This window comes from Balearica regulorum, chromosome 1 (assembly GCF_011004875.1).
Source record: "Balearica regulorum gibbericeps isolate bBalReg1 chromosome 1, bBalReg1.pri, whole genome shotgun sequence".
NCBI classification, from domain to species: domain Eukaryota; kingdom Metazoa; phylum Chordata; class Aves; order Gruiformes; family Gruidae; genus Balearica; species Balearica regulorum.
Genome location: NC_046184.1, coordinates 49,834,409 through 49,861,084, shown reverse-complemented (window position 1 = coordinate 49,861,084; position 26,676 = coordinate 49,834,409). Strand labels below are relative to the sequence as shown.

General features: G+C 43.0%; 1 long non-coding RNA gene across 1 annotated transcript; it reads left to right on the top strand.

Annotated features, from left to right (window-relative positions):
* LOC142601038 (uncharacterized) lies at positions 1-24,921 on the top strand. Its single transcript, XR_012834596.1, has 5 exons — positions 1-534; positions 8,568-8,665; positions 10,175-10,239; positions 10,417-10,595; positions 17,850-24,921. It is a non-coding gene; the product is annotated as an uncharacterized LOC142601038 (long non-coding RNA).
* Positions 24,922-26,676: the final 1,755 nt, after the last annotated feature.

Here is a 26,676-nt window from a genome sequence, read left to right as displayed (position 1 = left end):
TGCATTCGCATAAATGGGCTGGATCGATGTTGCCCAAGCAGCTTTCATTCTGGCATTTTGAACCTTTTCAATGCTGACTCTGCAACTTCAGTGTAGTTTTAATGCACTTTAACTGTATGTGAATAGAAAACAGTAGAAATGTGGCACAGTAGGCCATATGGCTGGTCAGAATTAATTATCTACAGATCTAGCTTGTGATTGGGGAAGCTCTGCAGTACACCTTTTCCTTTCAAGTCTTGTTATTTCATTTCTTATTATATTCATTTAATTTAACAATAAGAAACTGAAAACATTGCAATGTGGAGTGAGGAAAGACAGCTTTTTAATACTGTTTGATTGTTCGCCAAAGTTTTTTGCAAATGTTCCTGTTAGGACGTATTACTACATACTATATATTGCATATTTAGATTCTTAGAACATGTTTAAACTTCTCAGTTATAAATTTCTTGTATGTTTAGAATTGCCTGGGAAAGCAAATCTGCACAACCAGCCCTTGTCCTTCTTCCTTAGCAAGGTCGAGGCACCTTTTGTCAGGTTGGTGGGATCTTGAAGACAAGGTCAGAACTGCACAGCAGACGGCAAATGGGTGTGTTTACAGGGGAACAGGAGAAATTCGGAGAAGAAAGCTGAATGATTTATGTGAGATGAAAAGATAGAAAAGTGACAGTAAAAGATCAAAGTATGTTGATTCAGTTGTATAATTTGGCCTCGAGACTATTAAACACAGGTTACAGTTCACCAGGGGAATTTTTTCTGCTAGCCTGTTCTCCTCCCAAGCAGAGAGGAGGGAAGGGGGATGGTAAAAGGAAGCAATTCTCAGATCTACCCTGTTGTTTTCATTTCTACCAAGCTGAAGCAGAGCTCGAGTGTGGAGTGTTTGGAGCATAGCTCTGTGACATGTTCCTTTCCCTGCCTTTTTTTTAATTCTTCTTTTTACTGCTTCTTTGGAAGGGGTTGTGGTAACTCTATTAAATATGAATGTTTATCATATAATGGATTTTGGATGTTTTCATCAAACATAAGGCAAGTTCTTCAAGATGCTTTTCTTTGTGAAAAAATTATAAAAGTGTAAATGGGAATACTTGTATGATCCTTTATCTTTTAGTGCTAGAAGTACGTGAACAGTGAAATTGCAGAAGTTCAGAAATTCCAATAGGAATGCATTTCATTGTTTCTTCCTCAACAAGTTCCTACATGCACCTATTACCATGGAATGGAGATTTCCTCCTTGTATCCTTGCCCAGGACTGGGAAAAAAAAAAAAGAAAGCAAGCAATAAAACTCCCTACACTAAGTTCAAGACAAAAGGAAATAAATTGTCCATAGGGAGACTGGTGCATACTTTCTTGAATTTCTGTTCCCACTGAAGTCTCTGGGAACTTTTTGATGATTTAAAGCATGGCCAGGATTTCTTCACTGATGATGAAAACTTGGCCTTCTAATTCTTCGGAAAGTTAGTTTTATTCTCTGCTTTCTCTCATCAAGGGGTTTCTAGAACAACTTTGTGCTGCAACACCATCCAACACTTACTTATGATGTGGACCCATAGGGCCTGATGGTGTATTGTCCTGTTGCTATTTTCAGCAGTTGCAAATGGGTAAGGAGTATTGCCTTAAGAGAGTGAAGGTGTGCTACAGGCATTGACCCTGTAGGAACTGTTTACAACAAGCACAAAGCAATGGGGAATTCAGCAGTGTCGTTCTCATAAGGAGCTCTTCTTCCCTTGCCAAGATATTGCCTGTTCTCTTGGAGCATCACTACATTGCAGATTCACCCTATGTCATTGTTCAAACAACATACGTAAATAATAGATGTTCTCGTCCATTGGCCCAAATCTGAAAAGCTAAAGGAGAGCGTGAGGAGAGAAGAGTCTGAGTCAAGCAGAAGAGAAACTATTCAAATTTTAAGCTAAATTCAAAACCTTTTATTAAATTTGTGGGATCTTCAACAGCTTTTCCCTTGTCAGCTGGATTGTTTTAAAGCAAAAAATGCTATTTTGAAATGAAAAGTAAAAATTTTATTTAGGAAAATATTGAAATAAACATTTCACCTCTTCCACCCAAACCTTTCAATTTTAAAAATGTCAAAATGGGAATTTCAATACTGATACCGGGAGTTGCCCCAACCCATGTATAGGACCTTGCACGTAGCCTTGTTGAACCTCTTGAGGTATCTTTCTTCCTGCAATAATGGAAAGCCCCTCAAGTATCTTACCATGCCTGCTACTGTTTGCCCTATCGATTAGACATGCTAATATGATTTCCTGTAAAAGGAGATGAATATATTAGTTCTGCAGTGAAATCAGGGGGGGAAGAAAAAAAAAAAAAGCAAAAGCGCCTGACCAGTGCTTTTAAAGAGAGTAATTTCAATGGAAAATGTTAAATTGGTCCCACAGTATGAGTGTTAGATGTAAAATCTTGCTCTAGCACAGGCTCCTGACTTTCTCTTTGGTTTGCTGGCCGGCGACGGAGGTTGTTTCTGCCACCTGTTTGAAGACAATTGTGCAACTGGGACCATGGAATGATGTCCAGTTGCTTTTTTTAGAATATGAATAGGGCTTTTGAATTTGGCTGTGCTGAGCAGTTTGGGGCTGAATCACTCTGTAGACTTGCCAGAGAAAGCGTTTAGCCTATGGACATGAGCCAAAGCCCACTGAATCTCACAGCAAGGCTCTTTTTAGCTTCTGTGGGCTCTGGCTCAAGCTTTACATGAATGACAATTTCTTCTTTGGAATTATCAAAAATTCCTCATTTTTAGTTTAGATTTTCTTTTCCCAAAGAGTTTCACCTATATTTTTCAGTTTGAACCACTGATACCTGGCTCTGCTCTTCCGTCCTCCAAATGAGATGTTAGGACTGACGGTAACGTGGATGCTCCACCATGAAAAAGTCAGGGGCAAGGAGCTGTCTCAGAGCTCAGCTGCCTGAACCGCTCTGTACCCACTGTCCACTTTTACTTGCTTTTCATTTCTGAATGTGTGCTATTTTGAAATGCCTCAAATACTGTTGGACTCCAAGCTATTTTGGACATGAACATGTCATTTCCCTTCCCTCTGCTGCAATCACAGTTGGATCCTGCAGGCATTTCCCATAACAGACCTCAGTTATCAACGGCAGGAGTTTTAGCGTATTTCCCTTCGCAAAGACTTTTGTTGCCAGATGGGAGTTGTTAGTTGTTTATATCAGGCTATGAGTAATGCCCTTTTGCTAGCACTGTACACAATGGTTTTTTTGACATTTATTCCTTCTGTTGTTATACAATGTTAGCTTTGCAAGTTATAAAGAACAACCTTTCTCCCTCAGGTGTCCTTTTGTGTGCTTTTTGCTCATTTTTTGAGATTCTTTTTTTTCCAATTTTAAAGGTAAAAAGAATATATAAAAATAGCAAAATGAACAACAAGCTTAGAGACCTTTCCCAGTCTTCTACTCACTGCTGTGAATAGATGCTAAACATAGATTTGTGGGTCCACTTTCAGGTTTCTTAAATTCCGTTTCTTCTTGAGTCTTGTTTATGTCTGTTATGGGGCCCCGCTTTCATGCTGTTTTCCTTGGCTTTGTGGGGCGCAGCCTAAATTTTACCAGCTCCCAGCACTTCCATTAAATGGTGGAATAAGCCCTTTCTCTGCAGACCTCAATCCATCATAATTCATACAATAAGACCTTACCCTGTGGGCCATTGAGCATGTTCTGTGAGAAGAGCCATTCATATTCTGAGAATTGACTCTCAGTATTTGGTCCGTCAGCCTGAAGTCGTATCTTGATAATGAAAGCTGTCCATGATAACTTTAGTATCTCTCTCATGCTCTTTCATTTCAGTTAGATGAATTTTTTAATCCTTCCATCTGCTTGCTTCCCAACTTTTTACTGCCTTTTTATTCCAACAAAGTTGGCTTTAGCATGACTGTATAGACTGTCTGTAAGGCACTATACATTGCTGTAATGGTGTCAAAACCGTGTAGACACCTTCAGAGCCAAATTATCATACTTGTGCTACAGTTCTGCATAGAAGACAGAGAGCTATGCCAATCCCGAGCCCTCCAGAAGGCCTTGGACAACCCATGCCTACCACACTATTTCCCTGTGTTGCTTCTTGCACATGTATAAAAATCTGCTCCAAGAGCCCACTGTCAGGAAATGTCCCAATTTCACATGGTTCCCCCGGGGACCTATGGATCAGGCTCCCTGTAGACCTGCTAAGAAGATGTGTTTCTTTGACCTTTCACATTGGCTAACACAGTTTCACCTTTTGTAAGTTTATGAACCTGTACACCTTTCCCACCAGAACTATGTGCCCCATTGTAGTGAACAATAACCTCTGTGGCTTGCTCTTGCTCACTTACCTTTCACAGACCTCTTAGAAAAAGTCTTTGACAACCATAAAAGATCTTAACGCCAAATATATGGGTAACATCTGCACTGTGCACTCTACAATGACAGTTATTTCAGGAGAAACTTGGCAGAACTTCTGATCGGATCCTAATTATATGGTTGCCCTTTTGCTTTTAGCCACTACTTTGGAGTCTCCCCCTACTTAGGACTGTGGAAGGGTTTGTGAGAACATACAAAGATTACTGTTGTTAAGGATCTGACTTCTCTCTAGCACTAACTCAGCCATGGAGAAAAATAAAGGGAAAATATGCCTTCAGGTATGCTTTCCTTGATGCATATAAATTCAGGTCCCATGAAAATATTTATCTGTAAATAAGCAGCTTGGTTTAGTCTTGCTTCTCAAGGTTATCTGGTTGCAGGGTATAGCTTGCACTTGGTAATAAGTGAAAAACAAGTTTGATCACTGGAATTCTGTTATTTTCATCTGTAATATTATGCAAGATCAAGGTAACAAATTTTGTTGCCAGCTGGAGCTGCAGGGTAACAGGCTGCTGCTGGTTTTCCCTGTAGACAACAGTAAAGAACACGTTTTATGTCAAAGTAATTGCACTAACAGGTGCCGTTGAGCAACTGTGTTTTGGTTGCGACACTGTTGTGGCTCAGTGCTTACCGCAAATGTTTATATATATAAAAAATTTGGTTCTGCTTTTAAATTCCTACTCAACTGACAAGAAAGAATAGGGTAAACAAGGGTGAAGCAATAACTACAGTTTAAAAGCTAGAAAGCCTCCTTCCCACTTCTGGTGGGTGAATACCACTGTCGTATCACATGTCCTTCCTTGGACGTTTATCTCAGCAACCGTATGCCAGCATCCAGTGCTGACAACATTAAGACCTCTAAAAACTGGATGAGATTCTTGAAGTGGGATACATGCTGATGTGATTATGTCACATATTTAGGGAATAATGTAATTTCATGCACCGAACGCTGGATACTGACCGCTGCATGTGCAGTGGGCCCTCTTCCTCCCTGCCTTCCTTGTGTGCTCGAGCACAGGGCTGGGCTGCTCCTGCTGCAGGAATGGCAGTCAGTTTAAGGTGCAGCAAAGGGAGTGCTGGCAGCACAGCACCCGGGAGCCTGTAGCATTGTGGGTATACAGAAATGGTGGTAAGCTTAGAGAAGGTTCCTCCTAGTCTTGTGAACCCATGTAAGCTAACCTGCTAAATCCGTCACCTGCTTTGTGCATGTTCAGTTGTTTGTGCATGACAAGGTTTAATTTGAGCTTTTCAAAGCTGTGGGTAGCTGGAGAGAAGGGCTCTCCAAATAAGTGTATGAGCTGAAACACTCTATGCTCAAGCTGAAAACCCTGTGTGAGCTGCCCAAAGGGTGTGTTTACAAGCTTGTAGGTATATACAGAGATGTAATGGGAATGATAGAAGATCTCCTAAAGATGGATTCTCCAAATAAAAAATTAACAATCTAAAAATGGGACCAGTGGCTTTAGCTGTCCCCTTAGTGTCTGTCCGTGTCATGTGTGTGTCTCCCCCCCCCCCCGCCCCACATGCACACCTTATACTGTCTAACCTAGATGTCTGTTCCAAAATTCAGTGTATCTCTTTTTGGAAGCCAAAGATGTATGCCTGCATCCAGCCAAATCCATACAACCAAAAAGACATCAGCTCCTCCTAACAAACACACTGAGAACAGTCTGGAGACAGTGCAGAAATCCAGCAGTGGCTTGCTTGCTTTGTTTAGCACCTCCACCTCTCTGTCTTGCTGCATCTTGTGCCTACAGTCTCTGTGCCTTGTTGGTCTGCCTTAGCTTCTTCCTTAAAGCTTCTTTCTTGGTCTTATCATGGATAGATGACTTCTGCAAAGACTGCAATATTTGACAAGACCTCCTTCCCATGCTATCCTCAGCATCTATCTTCTCTGTCTTTTCCTTCTTAGAAGACATTGTGTTTGCTCACTTGTGGTGGTTCCTCCCAAACCTCCAACTGCTCCCTTTTCTCCATGCATACCCACTAGTCTACTTCACCAAGCTCCTAAATCTTGCCAATTTCCTTTCTCTTTAAGGCCAAGGACTCACAATCCAATTACTGTATCTTAATTTGCTCTTCAACATTGCTGCACTAAATGTACACATGCATGCTCTGAGCCAGAGCCGAGGCGAGCGTACGCACGTTGCCTAAACTTCAGTGAATGCGGGTTAAGATAACTCACGTTACTTCACATTTTCTAGGGTTAAAGACTGCTCACGGTAATCAAGGAAGTTTGAACCCTAAATCTCACTCTACGTTTTGGCACCCTAAGACTTCACTGTCCTCATTCCCTTCTTTAATTCCTTCTGTCTGTGACTTTTATTTTTCTTTTCTTTTGGCCCAGTATAATACCCACAGTGCTACACATTTATCTTTCTGAGCGGATCATTTTAGCTCTATTTTGAAGACAGAGTTAAATTAATCTATGACTTTTCCATGTTATGCTGTCACACTTCATACCACCAGAAGAGCAGATGACTATTCTGTCTGAATCAAACATTAGAGTAATCTCGTAGAGGCTTCCAGAGGGATTCATGCTGGCTCCATCACAGGGTGCTGTGAAGCCTCTCAATGTCCTTGGCTGTAAATTCCCACTCCCAACCCCTTCGCTTCCATGCTTGTGAGAATGAAAAATGCTTTCAGGGTATGGAGTGATGCTTTCAGTTTGGGTGCTCTTTTTAATTTGTTTTCCCAAGGAAGCATCCATGCATTTTTTTTAACAGCTTTTTTGTATGCATGGGAGTGGAGGAGTCTCCTTGTTCTGGTCTGCTCAGTATCTTTGCTGCCCTTGGAGCATTCTTGTATGATGTTATAGACAGATTACCATTGCTTGGTACTCTCCAGAATACAGTGTTTTATAGTCTCTTGATAAAATCCCTTTCTTACACAATGCCCATGCTACAGGCATCAAAAACATTCATATTTTTATCTCTTCATCTTCCTTTTTTGTAAACAGCTCAATGAAACCACCACAGTTGGCACGTGTTTCAACTGAATAGCCACAGTATTGCGCTGCTGTGCAATACTTTCCCCATACTCTCTCCCTACCCCATATGTCACGTTCCCTTACACTGACACATCCAAAATGTGGTTGGTTACTCCTGGAAGAGACTGAGTTGGGCTGCAGATGGGAAACAATTGAGAACAACTTTCTACCAGGACAAAACTTCTGTATCCAAAGGGGTACTGAAGGCATTACTTACCTGCTCATGTCAGCATTTCTGGCAGGGGAAGTCATAGTTGAGCAGTGAACTATGGTGCCCTTAAAAGCACTTTCCTCATTTGGGGCTCTCCAAAAGCTTTTGGGGCAACTTCAGGCTGAGAATACCTCTGCTGTATGATACACCTTGACTAGGTCATTTTTGGGCACTTGACTGGCCTTAATAAGATTTTTACTTTTTGTATGTAATAACTCTAATGTGGATGCAACATGGTACTATAACTTTTTCTAGTTCTTATGACTGCTACTTGCTTTCAGCTTTGGAGGGGAAATCCAATACTTCAGATTGGGCTATTCTGCTGAACTTCTACAAATTGCCCTCTCCTGCCACCAGCCAGTGGGCTCTTGGGACGTGCCCTTGGGTGCCACTCCCAGGGCTCCAGAGCTGCCCAGCTCACAGCTTGTGCAGCACACCTCATCAAACTGAAACCCAGGCAAGTTCACTAGAAATACCCCACCCCCCCACCCCCCCACCCCCCCGATTTACTGAAAATCTTGCAAGACATTTGGATAAAACTGGGGCCATGAAGTGATTAATGGAACCAGATGAGGAGAGTGTATAAATTTGATCATTTAACGCCAAATTGCATGTAAAGGTTCTGAGGGATTATCTGAATGTGAAGCTCAAGCTTAAACTTGTGGGATGTGAGTCTATGTGAAATTAAAACTTAAAAAAAAAAAGGATCGTACACTTGGGATAGAATAAATTCAGTCCCTTATTGCATTTCCCCCTACCAAGAGGGCTTGCTCTCTGCGGCGGTGGCATGGCAGCTGTTATCTCACTGCAGAGCACCACAGACGGTGAAGAGAAGAGACAAACTCTGCTCTTCTTTTGATGAGTTTCTGGGTTTTCTTCTTTCTGCCATTCACATGGCATGGGAGAAAGAACAGCCTGATGAAAGGGAAGCATTTTTATCTATCATTTTGTTAAGCAAAATACCCACAGATTATAACTCATCTGTTTTGCTGAAAATGCAGGTGAAGGACAAGAGGTGATTTACTTGGTGAAGTTGAAGGGGAACTGTGACTTCCTGCAGCAGGAAACCACCTTCTACATACAGAAACAAGGTTGCAGGGTAACATCTGAGCTGGAGTCAGGACTACTGAGGGTCGGAGGGAGTGTTAAAGGGGGGAAGGAAGGGGAGGGAGGGAGGGAGGAAGGCAGAGCTGGGCCTGGCATGAACTGCTTCTTTTGGGAAGGTACCAGCCCCGGGTGTCTCCAGGGTAGGTGGGGTGGGACACGAGTCACCTGTGGGAGAGGCCCAGAGGCTGGTGCTCCTTCAACTGACCGGGCAGCAGGACACCCTTGGTGATCCCAGCTAGTTACCCGCTCCTCGCCCCCACGGAGGCAGCAGCAGTGTCACTGAACTTGCTTCAGATACCGAAACTGCTTCAAATGAGACCATGGACAGTATGGCACACCAGTGCCACCTGTCCTGCTTCAGACCCCAGCAGAGGGTTGCTGTGTGCCCTCATATGCCCACTGCCCCCACTAAGGCTTTCTGTCATGACTGAAAACTACCAGAGGGGAAAAATGCTCTCTTCTCTTTGGCAAAAAAAGATCTAGGCAAGCAGTATCACATTTATTCCCTCCAATAATAATAATAAAAAATAATTCCAGTGGAAAACAGTTTCTGTTACCAGGAGTTTACCACCTGAGTTGTAATCCATCCGAAGACTATTTTTTTTGAGAGGAGAGATCATCTCTCATGTTTTTGGTTACTGCTCATATTTATAATCACTCTGCTTAGAAAAAAAAAAGAGGTGTCTTCGCTGCCTGTGGCTTGGCCCTGCCGCCCCCAGGGCATGTGCCTGTGTGCTGTGTGTCTCCCCACCTGTGGGGGTGGGCAGCGTTGCTGTTAGTGGGGCAGTTGTGCTCTGTGAGGATGAACCACGCTCTTTCCCTCCCTGGTGACAGCTGTGGTTGCTGAGGGGCTGCTCTTTGCTTTAACATCATCTAGTGAGGCTGGTAACAGTGGTAGAAGGGAAGAGAAGGAGGGGTGGGAGGGTTTGCCCAAGATAGATAGTTACTGTTTAACTACCTAGATTAATCTGCCACACACCTTCATATAAGAAGTCCATAACCTTCCTGAAAATGCTGTTGCCGGGACGGGAGAGTCTGCTTAAACAATCAGCCTGTTTCTCTCTTTCTGGCTGCAGAATGAGCATTTGCTATGCTCTCTCTGGAAGCGTTCCTTACCTGACCCCGAGGAGAAATGTTTGCCCCAGCCCTGCACCAGCACATGTGGCAGTACTTTCACAGCCCCTTCCAATTTTTCCTTGGATGGAGCAGGAGGAGGGGTGGCTCAGCACTTTTTAGACCTATTGTTCTTTAACTGAAAGACTTTTTCCTATCAGAAGATAAAGACGTTACATCGCCAACCTTTCTGCCTGCAGACTGGAATTATAAATGAATGGCTCCAATGTTTTTCTCATGTCTGCCCACGTCCACAAAGATTGTTAAAAATTAGCTCCCAGTCAGGAACTATTCAGATACTTATCTTAATGTTTAAACAGCTGTTTTCCTATCCGTGTCCATCCCCATGGTTTATTCGCACAAAATGTCTGCTTTCATTGCTGTGCAGGGTAGAAACACAGCTGACTGTCAGCAGACTGCTGGTAAAACATCAACTGGAGCAGTACCAACCAGGTATCCTGGCATGATGCAATCCATAGAAATTGCTCTGAGATGTTAACTTGGGGCTAGGTGGGGAGGGGAACAGCAGATGCACTTTCATGATATTTAAAATATAGATGACATTTAAGACTTTTAACTGTTTTCTTAAAACCTGATCTGATTTTCTGTTTTCTCAATCTTAAATTCCAGCCAGACATCCCTGAGCTAAGAAGAAACAAATAATTTTCCCATAAAAGTCTAGGAGAGATGAAAATTTCAGGGCTTTTTATTCATACAGTTACAACCTCAGCAGAGCCCTGGGCTTTCCCACCTTCCTCCTCCCCTCCAGCCAGGTGTGCAGTTGCAGGAAGCGATGCCAGGCTGATACGGTAGGTTTGATTCTGCTCTCACAGGCAGTGATGATGTGTCAGGAGGAATGCTGTGAGGGCCTGAATGTCTGCACCACTCTGGAAATTAAAAGTCAAGGGCTATGACTGTAGCTGGATTACAGCTCTTCCTGAAAACCGAGAACATGGAAAGCAATGAACACAGATGCTAATTTCCTGGGAAAGAGAGAGAAAGTTTACCTTTCTATACCTATATATATGGGAAGAAAGTTCATTGGAAGTATACAAACATTGAACCAAATCTTTTTCCCTTTGCTCATGAAAGTTCTGGAATCAATGAGGGAACTGTTTTTCCCAGGTACCAAGTGGGAAGGAATTGTACCTATTGTCATTTCAGAGTGCTTGTGTGCTCAGATTTGCTCGCAGCAGAATCGGTGCGGGTGATGCTGTTACGAAAGCAGCAGCGAGGAGTGCTGCAGTCCTGCACAGCTCTGAGCTGGCTGCCCCGCGTCGGGTGATGGTACAGAAATCAGGAAGGGTTCACATTTTCTTCTCTACTTACACAAGACAGAATGGCAATGACATTTTGTTCTTTGCCCTTCTTTGAGCACTAATTTGCTTTAACTCTTCAACTTCACTCAGTTCTTTGTTAGCTAGTTCATTTTTGACAAATAAAACATCATTTTTATCTCGATCAAGTCAATTTTCTATACTGATTGGTGGGCTTAAAATGCTACAGCTCTCTGCATGAACCACAAGGAGACAAAAGGCATTGCAGATTTCATGGCTGTTTATGGTAGCGCTAATATCAAGTCCTTTAGCCAGCAAAACACATTAGCTTAAAACTCAGAGGACTAGAAAAAATTACTTTGCCTGATTAGCTTTAAGCTGGCATGTCTGAAAACATCAAACAAGAATCAGCCTGCTTTTGAAATTTGTTTCCAGTTATAGAAAATGACCTTCTTGATTCCCAGCAGCATTACATCCTTACTTAAAAGAGCTGCACTTTCCTCTCACATCCACAAAGGTGCCCCCCCCAGACTCTGATGTGTTGGATAACGCTGCTGGAGACCCCTGCTGAAATCCTCCCACCCATGTCAAGAGGGATGGGGAATCAGAGTGATCTCCTTGCTGCTCTCAGAGTCTAACCCTTTCTGTGGCACTGTCCCGATAGAGACAAGTTGTTTTTGAGGTGAAGAATATTCCTTCAGCAGGCAATACTCTGGTGTTGGAATGGCCTGCGTTGTCCCAAAATACAGGATATTTCAAATGGATTTGCAGATGATGACATCCCAGGATATTCTGACAGAGTCTCTCTTCATCTTTATGTGACAGAAGCCAAAACATGCCCTGTTAGCACAGCAGAGAGGTGATGAATGCCTTGTCTGAGCCCCACGTAGAGGCAGAACAGACTTCCTGGCCCAGGCAGATTTATCAACCAAACTGGGAGACACCATCTCCAAGTGTGTTTCTTTTCTCCCTGCTGCCCTCCTGGGAGAAGACACAGTCATCTAGGACGAGAGCTAGCAAGCCATCTGTGTCAGACATAGAATATTGAGTATTGAAATGACAAGGATCCAAGGTCCCAGCTCAGAAGACACAGAGGCAGGAGGATTTTCCCGCAAACCTTCGTTTACATATCTTGGGCTTGCTCGGGCTCTCAGCAGGGGAGATAGGAGGCAGGTTGTTGTTACTTGCAGAGGGAGGTAGGAAATTATTCAAGACTAAGGAAATACAAAATTAAAACGATTAGGTATTTCCTTTCAGGGCTATCAAACCCAACAGAGCTGCTTTAAACTGGGTAGTCTTCTCTCCAGCCTGTGCGGCAATTTCAAACAGGAGACTTTAGCTCATACAGATTTCAGTAGACTGAATTCATATAAAGAGACAAGGACCAAGAATATTCCAGCAGTTTACACAGTGTAGAATAAGCATCCAGTGGTTTTTTACAGAGACTATTCTGTGTATTTATTTTTCATTCCATTTGGCAAAAGTATCAATGAACAGGATTACATGAATACACTTCTCTCAGACTCTTTACAACTGATATTCTGATATTTACCCAGTCAGGATAACCAGGTCAATTGTTTTTGGCACAAATTCATAAGCATCAGTTCCTCTGTCTGGTAAATGCTGTTTTTGTAGCAATCGGCGGGCCTGCTGTCTAGTCCACTTCCAAAACATCCTGGTAGAAAACAAGGAGCAGATTTAGCAAAACAGCCAAGTTTACTTAGAGCAAAAGCAATCATCTGAGGCAGGTGATTTCCGTACACATATGTAAGAGTCCAGGGAACTGGTAAAAATATCCGCAAAGGCAATAAATAGCTCCAGTTCACAATAGGTGGAATCCCCTACATTGCCATAGTTTAAAGGTGGGACCCATAGTATATAGTTTGACGGCATCCTTCAGCACATAGGGAAATTTTATCCCATGACCTCCTTCAGTTTTGGCCTTATCCTTAAAATTTTTTTGTCAAACTTAGCTATAATGGCTAATATTTAATTTGATTGAATATTACTGTTTTACATGTTGTGCGTGGTGACAGTTCTGATGAGTTATTAGTGCAATGCCTAATGCAATCAATTCTCAATGAATTAATAATGTTACATTTATAATTAATTTATAATCATTATAGATATCAATATGAAAATAAGTCTAAGAGCTTGCCAAGCTTAGAAGGATGTCTGCTTTAAATTTTAGTCCTGAAAAATAAGCAGAACTCTTTTGATAGTAACTTGCTGTGCTTCAGATGCCCAAGCAAATGCTTACAAAATTAGTTTTCTAAGACACTTTGTAAATTTTTTTCCAAGAAAACACTTATCAGATTTTACGCTATAAAAGTTGTTGAAGGATGAAATAAATCCATGTTCCAAGGACTGTAAAAAGAGCTGGTTTGCATTACAGTTTTAGGTATAGTATCAATATATGCTTGAGTTGTGTATTTGCATTAATAATCTAATAATCTAAATCATGCTCACATGATCTTGAACTTGAAACTGGCCATTACAACTCAGGAAAGAAATCCTAGAGTTGTTGCTGTTGCCAATATCAACTCAGTTGTGCAGCATGGCCAAATAAGCTATCAAAATGTTGGGCATCATCAGGAAGGATACTGAGAACAGGACAGGGGTCATGATTTTCTGCTGTTTGAAACCTGATGTGCCCCCATCTTGAGTACCATGTGTAATCCTGATCTCTGCATCTCAAGAAGGATTTAGTGAAGGTGGAGAAGGTACAGAAAAGGGCAGCTAAAGTGATCAAGAGGATGGAGCAGCTGCCTTAAGAGAAGAGACTAAAAAATCTGGAACTGTTTAGTTTGGAAAACATAAGGTTGAGGTTTGTCATAAAATGAAGGTGGTGGATACACTGAGTGTGGAACTCTGGGTCTGTGCTACTCGATTAAATTAGTAGAGGATCAGCTTATACTTAGTAAAAGGAAAGATTTCTTTTTTCATTGAGCAGCAAACTTCTGGAACACGCTGCAGACGTCATCGGCAGATTCAGAAAGGGGTAAGACACATTCGTGAATACTAGAGGAAATAGGCAAGGAGGTCCCCTCTAGCACTCCCAACAAGAGGAAAGAAGAGAAGAATGTGTCCTCATTCACATGCATTTCCAAAATAACATTTGCTTTTTCATTGTTAAAGGAAGAATACCATGTGATATGGACCAGCGGTCTTATTCAGTAGGTCAGTTGTTATGGTTTTATGCTTTATGGCTGCTCTCTGTGCTGAATGTGCTAGCTGTATGGCCCTTTTTTAAAGGAGAGACTGAAACAGCTGACAGTGTGACAGGATGGGTTACTGAAATAGTAGCTGGAACTTTTCCCTCCAGGAAAGGCGAACATTCCTGGAAATGCTGAGAAATTTTTACTAACAACAGATTTTCCCCCATTTTCTCACTATTGTTTTGAAATGATGAGAGACACATAAACCATCCAAATGTAAGGAAAGAGATTTCACAATACCATATGTCTCCATAAAATGCAGAAAAAAGTGTAGCTTGTGTGAGTAGACAGGTCCTTATGGAGTATTTTCCTTCCTGTTTTCTGTTCACATTTCATGTATCTGTACCAATTTTGGTAGGTTACTAACATTCTGTCTGCAAGTCCTTAACTTTCGTTTGCCATCTCTTGTAAAAGCCATCCAGCCTCATTTCCCTGAATCTCAAAGCAGCTTGGTGAAAGGTTGTTGCCTATCCTTTGTAGAAGACAAAATGTGCAACCTGAAGTACCCCAGCACATGGGTACTTGTTAAAATTTTCATTGCTCAAATATGTCTTTTGACAGCATTTCCAGACCTTTATCCTTGCACTTCATACTTGTCAGAATTGAAGAGACAATAACTCATTGTTTCTGGACAAATAAATTCACACTATCCTATTGTATGAATCCTATAAGCAGCATGAGAGCTACTAGAGTGTGAATTGTTTGCTTATAGGCTTTTTTCATACAGGAGGTGCACATGGCCTTTTCCATTTTTTTCCCTCATGCACACTGTGCCACTTACTAAATAGAGGTCGATCATCCTAGAATTTTCTCTCAGCAGCCCCATAAATAATAAATAATAAACAAAGCTGTGTGAAGCTAGGCATGAAGGATATTGGTGGTTTGCCATTAATCTTTGAAGCAGCAGCCAGATATCTCCTGCCAGTTGTTGTGCAGTTTGCTAGGGAAATTTTATGGTTGTCTTACTGGATACCATGTGTGTGTTCACATGTGTGTGGGGACCACTAAAGCTCATTTCAGGTGGCATGCTTGTGGGTTTGCTGACAGAGACCAGCTGAAGGCAACACAGTGAGCTACCAGTGCAGCTGACCTGGATTCTTAACATTTGCTATGGTTTTTTCAGACTTTTACCAAAGACCCTAGATTTTGCAGCTTCCTATTTCCAGCCTGGTGCCAATGACTATTCAACTCTTTCTCTCTCAGCAGAAACCCAGAGCTATGAATCTGCATGCCATTACTCCCAATTGCAAATATCCTTACATAGTCTATGGTTCACTGATGCAGAAGTCGTAGTCTATGGTCTATGTCTATGTGGTAAAGAATTATTTGAGATGTTAAGTTCAAAAGAGAACAGTTCACTGTTCTGAGGCAAAGGGGTCTCAAAAATAAAAATAATATTCATAAAGGCTGAACCTTCATATATGAAATTTCTCACAGTATTCACACTTCTGGTGGAAAATAGCAGATGACTTGCAAGTTGAAATTAAGTTACGAACCACTACAGTGTTCTTCCTGTTTGGTTGGTTTGGGGTTTTTTTCCCCCTCATTGTTTTGGTTGCTGCTAACCAAGCCATTAGATCATCCTGCTTTTTGTGTAATATATCAGATGTTAACAAATTAGTAGATACAGGTACTCTAACAGCACTGGGGGGGGGTGGAGCCCTACTGGAGGCCCTAGGCAGACCCCAGTGCCCACTAACATTACTGGTACTGTTCTTCAGGCTTCCTAGAGCAACATTTGCCACAGCTGAGAAGGAGAATAGTAACAGGACTCTAAGGTATGTCCATGGCAGAGCAGCTGTCAAAATGTCATACTATGTGTTGCGTATTTCCTAGGTAGGTCTGCCAAGAGCTGGCACACTGAGGAGATAAATCTGCGATTCTTGGAGCAATGCAACACAGTGGCCTCAGAGAAAAGATCTCTGGGCTGAAGCGGGGCAGCTCCCGCAGCCCTTTGCATTCCAGGCGCAGGATGCTTTTCACAGGGATGTTCGTGTCACCCAGAGGCAGTTAAGAATGTGATCCAGTCTCTGCTCGTACATGAACTGAACTCTTGTTTACTGTTTGGCCAACTCCTACCTTTGGACATGTCTTTGGACATGCTATCTTAAACTGCAGTAGATCCAATGAATGCAGAAACTGGGCATCTGGACACTGCAGGTGAGATTTATCCCTGAGCCAAAGCTAACATAAATCTCAGACTTATGCCTTTCTTTGGGATTTCAGTGGGGCTTTGCAGAGCCAGCTCAAGGCTTCTTGGCAGTGCTGGCCAAAAAAAAAAATTAAAAAAAAAAAAAATTGCTTCCTGCCAGAAAGCAGAACTAGAGGCAGGATGGACCGTGGATGGAGACGTGTGGGGGAGTGCTGTGGAGAGCCAGCTTGCTGCTCTCACTGCTGCCAGGAGGGCAAGGGGTGGCCGTGCCTGCTTCTGACAGACATCCTCCCTGTCTTCCTCGCTTGCTTTGCAAAGGGAGCAGACACAGCTGGCTCCAGCACAGCTAAAGCTGCCAAGAATGTTTTGTCACTACCCACAGTTATCGTGAGACTTTGTTCACAGTGGGAGCTCACTGGGATGTTCTGGATTGGAGACAGTTGTTCTCACAAGGGTGAGTTTCATCCTGGCCATGCACAGGTGCTCATTTGACATTGTGGAAGGATTTTACAGCGCTGAGGTTTTGTTTGCCTTTTTGCTCTTGGGTTTCGCAGTTTCTGAGAAGTGTCTTTTCCTCTTTAGCGTTGTCATTCGTTAGAATGACTCATGACCACTATCTGTGTGGGTCCAGGCACTGGACCCCAACTTGCAAGATCTGAGCTCATTTCCTCATCAAGCCAGAGATTTTATGCATAACCTTAGGAAGTTACTTCAATTCATCCAGGCATCACTTCCCCACCTGTGTATAGCTTTCCGCTTCAGTGGAAATTGCTACAGTAGCTCAATTTAGACGTGAATGTCTAACAGCAGAAGTCATGATGAAGACACTATGGTTACACAAATTATTATTAAAAAAAAAAAGTTCTCACTAATGACTATGTAGAATTTCAAGCAGTAAAACAGCAAAAGTCAGAGTGCAGCTTGGAGCAACACAGCAGGCTTTGTGCAAGCACCGCTTGTTTCACTAGAAGCTGTTACAGTTCCAGAAGGTTTTTTTCCCCCAGCTTCTTTCCCAGTTAAACCGTAGAAGTCTGAACCAGTCACTGCAATGCGAGCTGCTGACAGTTTAGCAGTTTAGTGTGTCTGTCCCTCCTTGCCAAGACCAATTAGATTGAAATGTTGCAAACTTTTCCAAGAGAATTAATGTATCATCAGCACTAAGCAGCAGTTCAGAAGAACTGCACAAAGGCAGTTGAGGCTTTATTAATTGCAATGGAAAAGGAGACAAGTGGCACTGCAGCAGAAGGCAGGCATTCGGGGCCATATGACACCAGGAACAACTGGAAGAAATGTCTGGGGCAATGGGCCAAACTGGTGGTGTTATGACCCTGGGAGCCTGTTAGATAATACGTTTGCAATTTCCCAAGATACCCTGCCTCCCTCTCACTTTGTTTGTTTTCCTTTCCTCTCTGCTAGCTGGATCAGACCCTCCCTGCCTCCTCCCTTCCCCAGCAGCAAAGTCCGTGTTCTTTGCACACACTGCCTGTGAGCTGGAGGTGGCCCGTCCCTGCTGCAGCTGGCGACAGGGACACTGCTGGCCCTCAGCAGTGCCATCCCAAGTGCATCCTCCCGTTGGCGTCTGCAGCAAAGCACACACCGCATGAGTGGAACAATCAAATGTACGTGGCCATGGAAGAGATGAGGAGCCATACGGACACGGGCGCCAAGTGGAAGCCATCTCCCTGGCTCAGAAAGCCCTGCTTGTTTCTCCACCTTTGGATACTGGTGGTGTTTGTGTGGGTGCAGGGCAAAATCCTGCTCACCACCACCACTGGCAGGTCAATCTCTGGCCTTGCTGGAAAGATGCCTCCCTAGAAAGGCTACAAATTTTTCTCATATTTTTAAAAATGCCAAATTGTTTGGGATATCACAGTTCTGGCTAAGTCCAATGTGAGCAATGCTTAAGAGGTCTGACTTTCCAAAAGTCCTTACATTCCTTCTCTGAAAAAATTTGGTTTGTTGTCAGATATGCAAAAGGGGAGGTACTCAGATTCAGGAATTGCATGAGAAAGTTTGGGCCAAGTCAGACATTTAGAAAATGAACATGAAAGGAGAAGTTCAGGTTTAAAAAATGTGGAAAAGAGTCCTTTTTGACTAGTGCTTTGAAAGTGTCCTCAGTCTGGACAAGGCATTGCTGACAAAATATGATCTGTAAAACAGCAAGTCAGATAATATTCTATTACTCTTTTTATGAGAGGTATGCTGAGTAACTAGAAGCCTAACATAACAGAATTATGCCTTTATGGCATGAGAAATGTTGCCCCAAGGAAATGAAAAACTGCACACAATTGCAAGCGTTAATCCCCACCTTAGATACTGTGAAAAGACCCTTGAGCTCCCCTTTGGCAGAGCTTCAATTTCTGGAGGAGCTCTTGTGCGTGCGCAGCAGCACCCTGGTAGACACATCTGAGTCTGTGCCCTGCCTGTACCTGCTCAGCAGGAATGTAAACACGGCAGAGACACTGCTGCTTTTAGCTGCTTGATCTCTTCAAATCAGCCAAGGAGAAATGATAACAGTGTTTCTTCTGTCTCTACACATGTGTGGATGTTTTGTGGCGGAGAAAGGAAATTGTGCTTTTTGCAGGTGAGCTCAAGAGCAGAGAATAAACTCCTTGTGACTCAGAGAAATGAGAAGTATCATAAAGCAAAGGTTACATCTGCAAAAGTTCCATTCATTCGCTGTTCAGCAAATGAAGCTGGGGCAATCGCTAAGCAAAAGCATCCAAGACCGGGAATGTGACTGCAATCGTGTACGTTGGCTTTTATTTCTCGTGCCAGTTAAAGCTCTCATGCTATCCATGTTGCAGAAGAATTGATATGGAAAGGTCAGATACATTGCTTAGGTGAAAAGAGAGCAATGCCAGGGCATTTCAGCATGTTGCAAATGCCTACGAGACCAAAAACTGCAGAGAATTCATAGAGAGTCCATCCCCTCAAGGCCATTAATGCTTGCTTGATGCTGCTACACTGGCTGTTGTGTTTTGTTTGAACTGTGTCCTAATGTTCAAAGGAAAGCTGTGAGGACATCTATGGCCCATTTCCAGTTTTGGTTACTGTCTAATTTTGAAAAACTTCTTCAGTTTTTCTTGTGTTTGACCCTCAGTTTCTCAGTAATTACAGAGATGTCTCTGTACATGTGCGTATATGTGTGTGTGTGGCCATAATAAGACTTCTGCTACTTTTTGCAAATCACCTTTATATTTCTGGAAGAGCTAGAAAATATCAGGTGTTTTACCTCATTCAAGATAGGAGTAGTGCAGGAAATACAGCTGCCAGCTGCTGTTTCACAACTGTGGATTTCTCCACCATGCCAACGTGATAGTAGTAATTAAAATGACAGATAAACAGCATCCATGTTGGTTTTCCAAGCCCAGCAATGAGTAAACTCTGGACTAACCGTGTTGGAAGTGCATGAACTGTGCTGACCCCTGCCTGCACCACTATACTTGCCTCTTGGGAATGCAATGTACTTAATTATTGTTATTATTTGGAACCGAGGGTTTGATTAATGCATGAGTAGTGAGAAAAAGCACATGTATTTCTGCGGGCATAGAACCATATTTCTGCTCCTGCAAAGGCACAAGAACTTAGCTTCTTCCCAGTGGGAATCCTGCCATTTATTTAAGTACAGGCAGGATTAAACCCCGCACTAGGTCAAACTGGGACGTTCAGGAGTAGAATTCAGCATACATTTAATCGTTTGCAGGTATGGGTCCAAGTTCTCCATGCACTACTGCGATACCTTGTTTTTGAGGGGGCTGAGGAGGAGGAGAAAGCACGTGAGGCTTTGTTTCCTCAGTACTGCCACGTGACAACACATGGCTTAGTTCACTCTGTCAGGTGAAGAACAGTTGGGGTAAGTTTTGCAGCAGAACAGCTGATTCCATGAAATGTAGCTCAGAATTAGTTAAACAACACAAGAGCAAGCATAGCCTGTGGTTTAATGGCAGCTGAGTGAAGGTTCACACTGTACTATAACATCCTGTGTCTCTGTGGTGGTGATGTGGTATTTGCACACATACTTCTTTGCAGCCGATAACTTCTTGTCAGATTTTCACACTGGCTGATTTGGCTGTTATTTAACAAGCGCGTTTTCCTGTTCCTGCCATGGGTTTATTTTTGTTGCTGTTGTTGCAGTAGTAAAATTGTCTCTGATATTCTCAGAAATTCTTCATAGTGCTGTTAATATTGTGCTTGATGTTTTGCTGAAATGGGTTTTGCTGGGATTTTTAAAATGTCACATCTGTTCTCAAAGTGCATTTACTTAATTGGTGTACAGTGCTGGGTTGGATTCGGTACCTACGCACCTATTAGCTAGGTACAAAGCTGCATGGGTTGTCAGAACATACTTGGAAAAGAAATGTGAGCTCAGCTTCCTCTAGCAGAAAGGTGACAAGCTCTGATGATGTGGGAGGTAACACAGCAGGGTAATACCCAGGGCAAATCAAAGACACAGGCCCTGCTGGCTGGTGTAAATCATGAGCAGAAGCCATGAGAAGGAAGACTTCTTTTCTGTGGAAAAAGTCCTACTCTTGGAGACCTTTCAATCTGAATAAGAACAAAATCAATAATATTGACCTCTCCTATAACATGTCTGATCTCATGCCCATTAGATTTCTTATGCACAGGTAAACACTTTCTTATACTATATATTTTATATATAACATACAAATAATGAAACCCAGTTTTTCCACAGAGCCTTTTATAATAGATGTCAATGCACTTAATCACTGAGATCATATATCATTCCTGTTTCATGGGCTGGGGAACAGAGAAACAGAAATAAAATGGCTTGTCATACAGACCAGAAGTGCAGTGGCAAAACCCTGCATAGAATTTAAATTTCATTTGCTGAAGCCCAGTGGTCTATTTGCTAGGAATTGCTGCCTCCATATTTTGCAGTATGAAAATACAAAAATATGGAGCAATGGTATTAAAATACCAGAAATTACTCAAAGAAAAACAACAGACAAATGTAAAAAAACCCCAAAATAAATTTGGAAATAAAATGTTTTCTGAATGGAAACATAAAATGATCTATTCAAGTGTGACTATCACATTCCACTCTGCTTGTTTTTCCTAAAACAATCTCTGATCTAGATTCCTGTATGTACTGCCAGTATTGACAGATCTGTATTTTTCCAAGAGAAAAAAAACAACAAAAAACCCTGCAAACCAAAAATGTTAAATTTTTTTGACGGACTTCATTTGCTCTAGAGGAGGGAAAGGAAAGCATGCAAATCCAGCAGGACTCCCAAAAGGCCAGTTATTGCTTTTTTTCTTTTAATTTTTTTCTTTCATTTAGTGCACTTTACAGATGTGCTGTAGGCTCAGTTTATAGTAAGAACACATCTTATCTGACAAATGGCAACTGATGCAATATGATTTAAAAGTCCCCCATCATGCAGAAATTAAAATCCTCTCCCCAGGGACATTTCCCAAAACGTAAAGCAGAGCCTTCCTCCTCATTAAAACATTTTGTTGTGTGAGAAATGACAATGAACCATAATTACTGAACACTAACATATGCTCAACAATTTCAATACCGGAATGCATGGAGGCTGTCAATTGCACTTCATCCGGGGAAATGAGTTTCTTGATCTTGTCCGGATGGAGGGCAGTTTAAAGAGATGTTGTAGTTAGACCCTGAAAGCCTGTTTTCAACATAGCAGCAGGAGATCCAGCAGCCAACAATATGAAGGTGCCAGTTTGTTTTGTTTGCAGAAGCATGTCTTACTGTCCCTTCACTACCCCGGCATGCTCTTTTCTTAAAACTGATGAGAATAATTTTCTCCAACATTATTATTATTATGTACAAAAATGGCATGAAAAGAAGATAAAGGTTGCCTACTCAGGCACTCAGAAGTTAGAAAATAATGGGATTACTGTTGCCTTGACAACATTTCTCTCTCCTTCCCCTGCCCCCAGCTTCATTCGTGGAAATGGCTAAACCACTTTGCTGAAACTCTATAAAATAATTAAATAAAAGATTCAGCCGTGGGGAGACACCTGGCATGAAAAACTTCCTCTTGCCCTCCCCCAAAGTCTGACAAAATTATGAACAGCTGCAAAACAGGGGTTTATGATGAGAAGAGTCACGTAACACAACGTACCTTGATGGTACTAGTAGCTCCCTCTGCACTTTTAATTTAATTTACACTACACACATCCCTGAGGGCCACATGTGGTCTGTGCCCCTTTGTGCTGCAAGAGGTAAGACCATGTAAGCAGCAGCAGCACAGGGGACTCAGTTTCTTGCAGCTACCCAAGGAAGGTGGACCTTCTGCCCCAGGAAAGCAAAGACCAGGTGGGATTGAAGAGGGCTGCAATGACGTTGGATGTGCAGCTTCGGTGGTTTTAGCACTATGAGTCATGCTCTGGTGACTCACATTCAACTCCAATTGATGTGCCTGGTAAATGGAAAGAGCTTGGCCTCTCTGGAGGCATTGGAAGGTCTGCAGAGGTCCTGAGCTGGCAGCCCCTGAGGACAGGCGGCAGTGCCTGGTGACTCCCAGTGTGCCATCTCTAGCTGAGCTCTGAATGCGGTCAGGCAAGAGACTGATAAATGGCCCTGCCTTGTCAACACTGACATCATTAGCGCTGTTATCACCCAGCAAATGGGAACGTGAAGGAATTTGTATCCCGGCCCTTGCCAAAGCTGGAGAGCAAGTGGGAACAGGAGCTGTGGAGGTGATGGTGTTTGCTCATACCACTTACGTTCTCCTGCAAAGAAGCTCAGTGTCTGGTTTGTAACCAAAGGGACTTTGTAGCTGATTACAAAACATTATGCCATGGTTCATTTTACAGATTGATTGAATTTATGATGAGGTTTCTTTCAAAGAAGGGAGAGAACATTTCAGCACACACTGGCATGGCTGAAACTCTAACAAATCACTGGCCTGGTGCAAAGCCCAGAAATACTGTGATGCTCTGTTCCTTGTGCAACCTGTCTGAGATAACAGGGCACCCAAAAAAGTCAGGTAAAGTCGCATGCACAGGGGTTGGAAGCGGACCCAGCTGACCAACATGGTCACTGACAAGTCATCTGACAGCATTGTGAGGGGAGGAAGCACTGTAGTTTATTCAAAAGCTGAGTACTCTGGGGGGGGGGAAAAAAAAAAATCATTAAATTTGCATTTAATGACATATATTTAAAAAACAAAACAATTACAGCTGCATTAATTTTTCTTCCTTTTCTCTTGCTTGGAGCAGAGTCAGCCCTTGCTTGTTGCTTAGGATTGCCACTGAATGCCTTTTGACTCAAACCAGAGTGCCCCAGCAGCCCCTCCATTTACCTCCGTGCAGTGTTGGTGGCCTTTCATCAGCACAGAGACTGGTTGGTCAGGCCTATCAAGTCCTGCTCTGCAATCAGCACTCAGTGAAGGAATACCAATAATTGGCCCCACAGATCCTAACTGGTGTGTTTGTGAAAATTATCTGAAGTCACAAGCAAAGTCACCCGTGACTGACTCATACAAGGTGACTGTGTGGCTCATTCCTGTATTGGGAGTGCTGGGTGATATGGCTGTCCGTGACCTCAGAGGACTATGGCCTTCTGGTTCAAAAGTATCTACTTCAATTAGATATTTTGTTAATTTGTCAACCTCAGTATTCTATGAGAGATGTTTAATTTCAAGGGAGGAAACATAACAGCATTTGATATGTCTTCTTTCTGCAGCTCTGAACCAATCCCTTTTTATCAGGTAACACCTGGTGCCTTTGCCAGTGCTAAGTAGTACTTTTAAGTTTTAAAGTCTAAAATCCTTGGATTGGTTACGTGTGGATGCAAGACAATAAACGACCATATTTCCCATTGCTCACTCTCTGCCCTCAGTCCCTGCCCCTCTCATGCACTCATGTCAAAAGAAGAGAGTGCTCTGTTTTCCAAGCAAAGCATTAAAGAGTGTTCTTGTCTGTCTAAAACACCTTATTTATAAAGATGTAAGTGTTAGGAAATGTGCAGTATGTCAATGTCAGGCAGCAGCTTGTGTAATACAAGGGTGCAATCTCAACAGAGCAGTCCAGGTGTACACCACCTAAAGATTTGGCCTATAAATTGATGGTTAATAAATATGGAATAACAGATATTTGTCTAGGAACCTCAGACTACTGACAGCTGCTATAAAGTGGAACTGGTTGTTCAAACTCCTCCAAATATATGCGCTGTCTTGCATTTTATTGCAGAGAGATGGACGATTGCTCTACAGGTCCTGGTGGCCAAAATCCAATTCTTCCCACAAAGGAGAATGATCTGCAGCTGAATTATCTCTGATGTTGGTATTCTATATTCCTTTCAACTTGGTGACAGTTTTGAAAGCATAATGCAGTTTGGTCTTGCATGACAACAATTTTTGCAGCAGTGTAACGCATGTGAAAAATCTAAATTGTGCTGGAAATTTGAAAGGAAAATCTATTTGATTAGGACAGTTAGCCTGGGAAACACTCTCTCAGTTGTATTTCATGCCAATAAAAGCTTCTCTTGATTTGATTTGTGTGTAGCGAAGCTTCACTGGAGAGATTACAGGAAGTCTTGCTGCAGAATTGAGGCTGAGACGTGGTAGATCTTTAAGGATGGATATGCATTTTCAACCAAAATATTGTTGAAAAAATAGTTGGTGTTGCTAAAATTATTTTCCTCAATCATGACTTCTGTCAGGGAGGACAGCAGTGTAGCATTTAAGGGCACCCAGCAGCACTGAATGCCACCACAAAGCAAAACACTGTTTACACTGAAGGGGGGAAAATAAATTAATGACCTGGTTAAAATCTGGGCAGGAAACTAGGTGTCACATCCTGCTCTTCTGAAGTAAAACCGATAAGAGCTTTGATGAGTAAACATAGTAAACAGGGCCTTTGCTTTATGTCTCATCCAGGTGCCAACACCTCACGCCATACAGTCAGTCGTCCATCATGGTGCCGTGCAGCCCTTCCTTCGGTCCTGGCTCAGGGGGAGGATGGGGTGCTCTGCGTCACCCCGCTCCTCCCTGCAGCACTCCCACCTCCGGGGGAGGGTAATGGGCTGGCAGGAGGGAGATGTCCACCCTCTGACAAACACCATTATTTCTTCTTCTGGACAACTTTCTCTTCCACATCCCACTCATCTTCCTTTCTGTCGTCTTCTGTTTCTTTCGCACGTTGAGGTTTTGTGATCCTTTTTTCATGGCTAGCCCACCATTCTTTTCCCTGTGGTTCTCCAGCCAGGGCTCCAGCATTCATGCAGGCAGAGGACCTGCTGGAGGGAGCAGGTACCAGACGGGTGATGTTGCTACTCATTGCTCAGGAAGGTCCCTGTTTTGCTGCTCTTCTGTCTGAATCTGTACCTGAGGCTCCCTGCCTGGAAGAGCCCAAGCCAGGTTACTTTGCATGGGGCTAAAATTGTTGAGGTGCACTTTTCAGTACTGAAAGCATTTGGGAACAATTACCCATCTGTTGTTAAGTCTAATGGCAATTCTGTTTCACAGTCTGTTATCATGTGTACCCTGGTTATTATCATAACTGAATAGGTGACTCCGGCTAGTCTTTGAACTCCCAGCTCTTTGTTACCATCTCCCAGCTAAGAGGCGGTTACCTGCCGTATAATCACTCTTAATGGTCTGAGAGCAAAGTCACACAAACTTAAATTGCTCCTGAAGGTTTGCTTGTTTGACTTTGTCCTCAAAGAGGCAAGGAGTATTTGTACAGTCAGTCGTGTTTGTCAGCTGGGAGGAAGTAAACAGTCTCTGAGAAACAGTTGGGAGCAGATTTTAAGCCTCTTTTCCAGTGCCCTGGCCATGTGGCTGCTCCATATCCGCATTGGTGCAAGGTCAGTGAGGCTAGATCCGATAACCACCGTCTGCTCACTCTGCACAGAGAGCGGGGGGTGCTGTCGGCACCGTTGCCCCCAGTAGGGAGGTGTTTTGAGAGGCTGCTCCTTCCTCCATCCCTGACCTATGGCTGTGGGCACCTCACGGGGCTCCCACCCCCATTTGGACTGCGGGAGGTTGGAGCTCAGAGTGGCCCAGGAGTGCTGCCTGTGTGCTGCCCAGTGCTGGCTGGGTAGCCCCCGCTCACCCCTGGGGAATACAGGGGCTGTTATGGATCCAGCAGGCCCATGCCTGGCAGAGGCTCCCTGTTGCAGCATGATCCCAAGCAGTGGGGCATGGCAAGGCCTCTGCCCCGGCGCTGCTCCTCTCCTTGGTGCTGTGTTTCATGAGTCGGACAGGCTCTTCCTGTCTCTTGGAGGTGAAGCTCCAAGCTGAGAAAC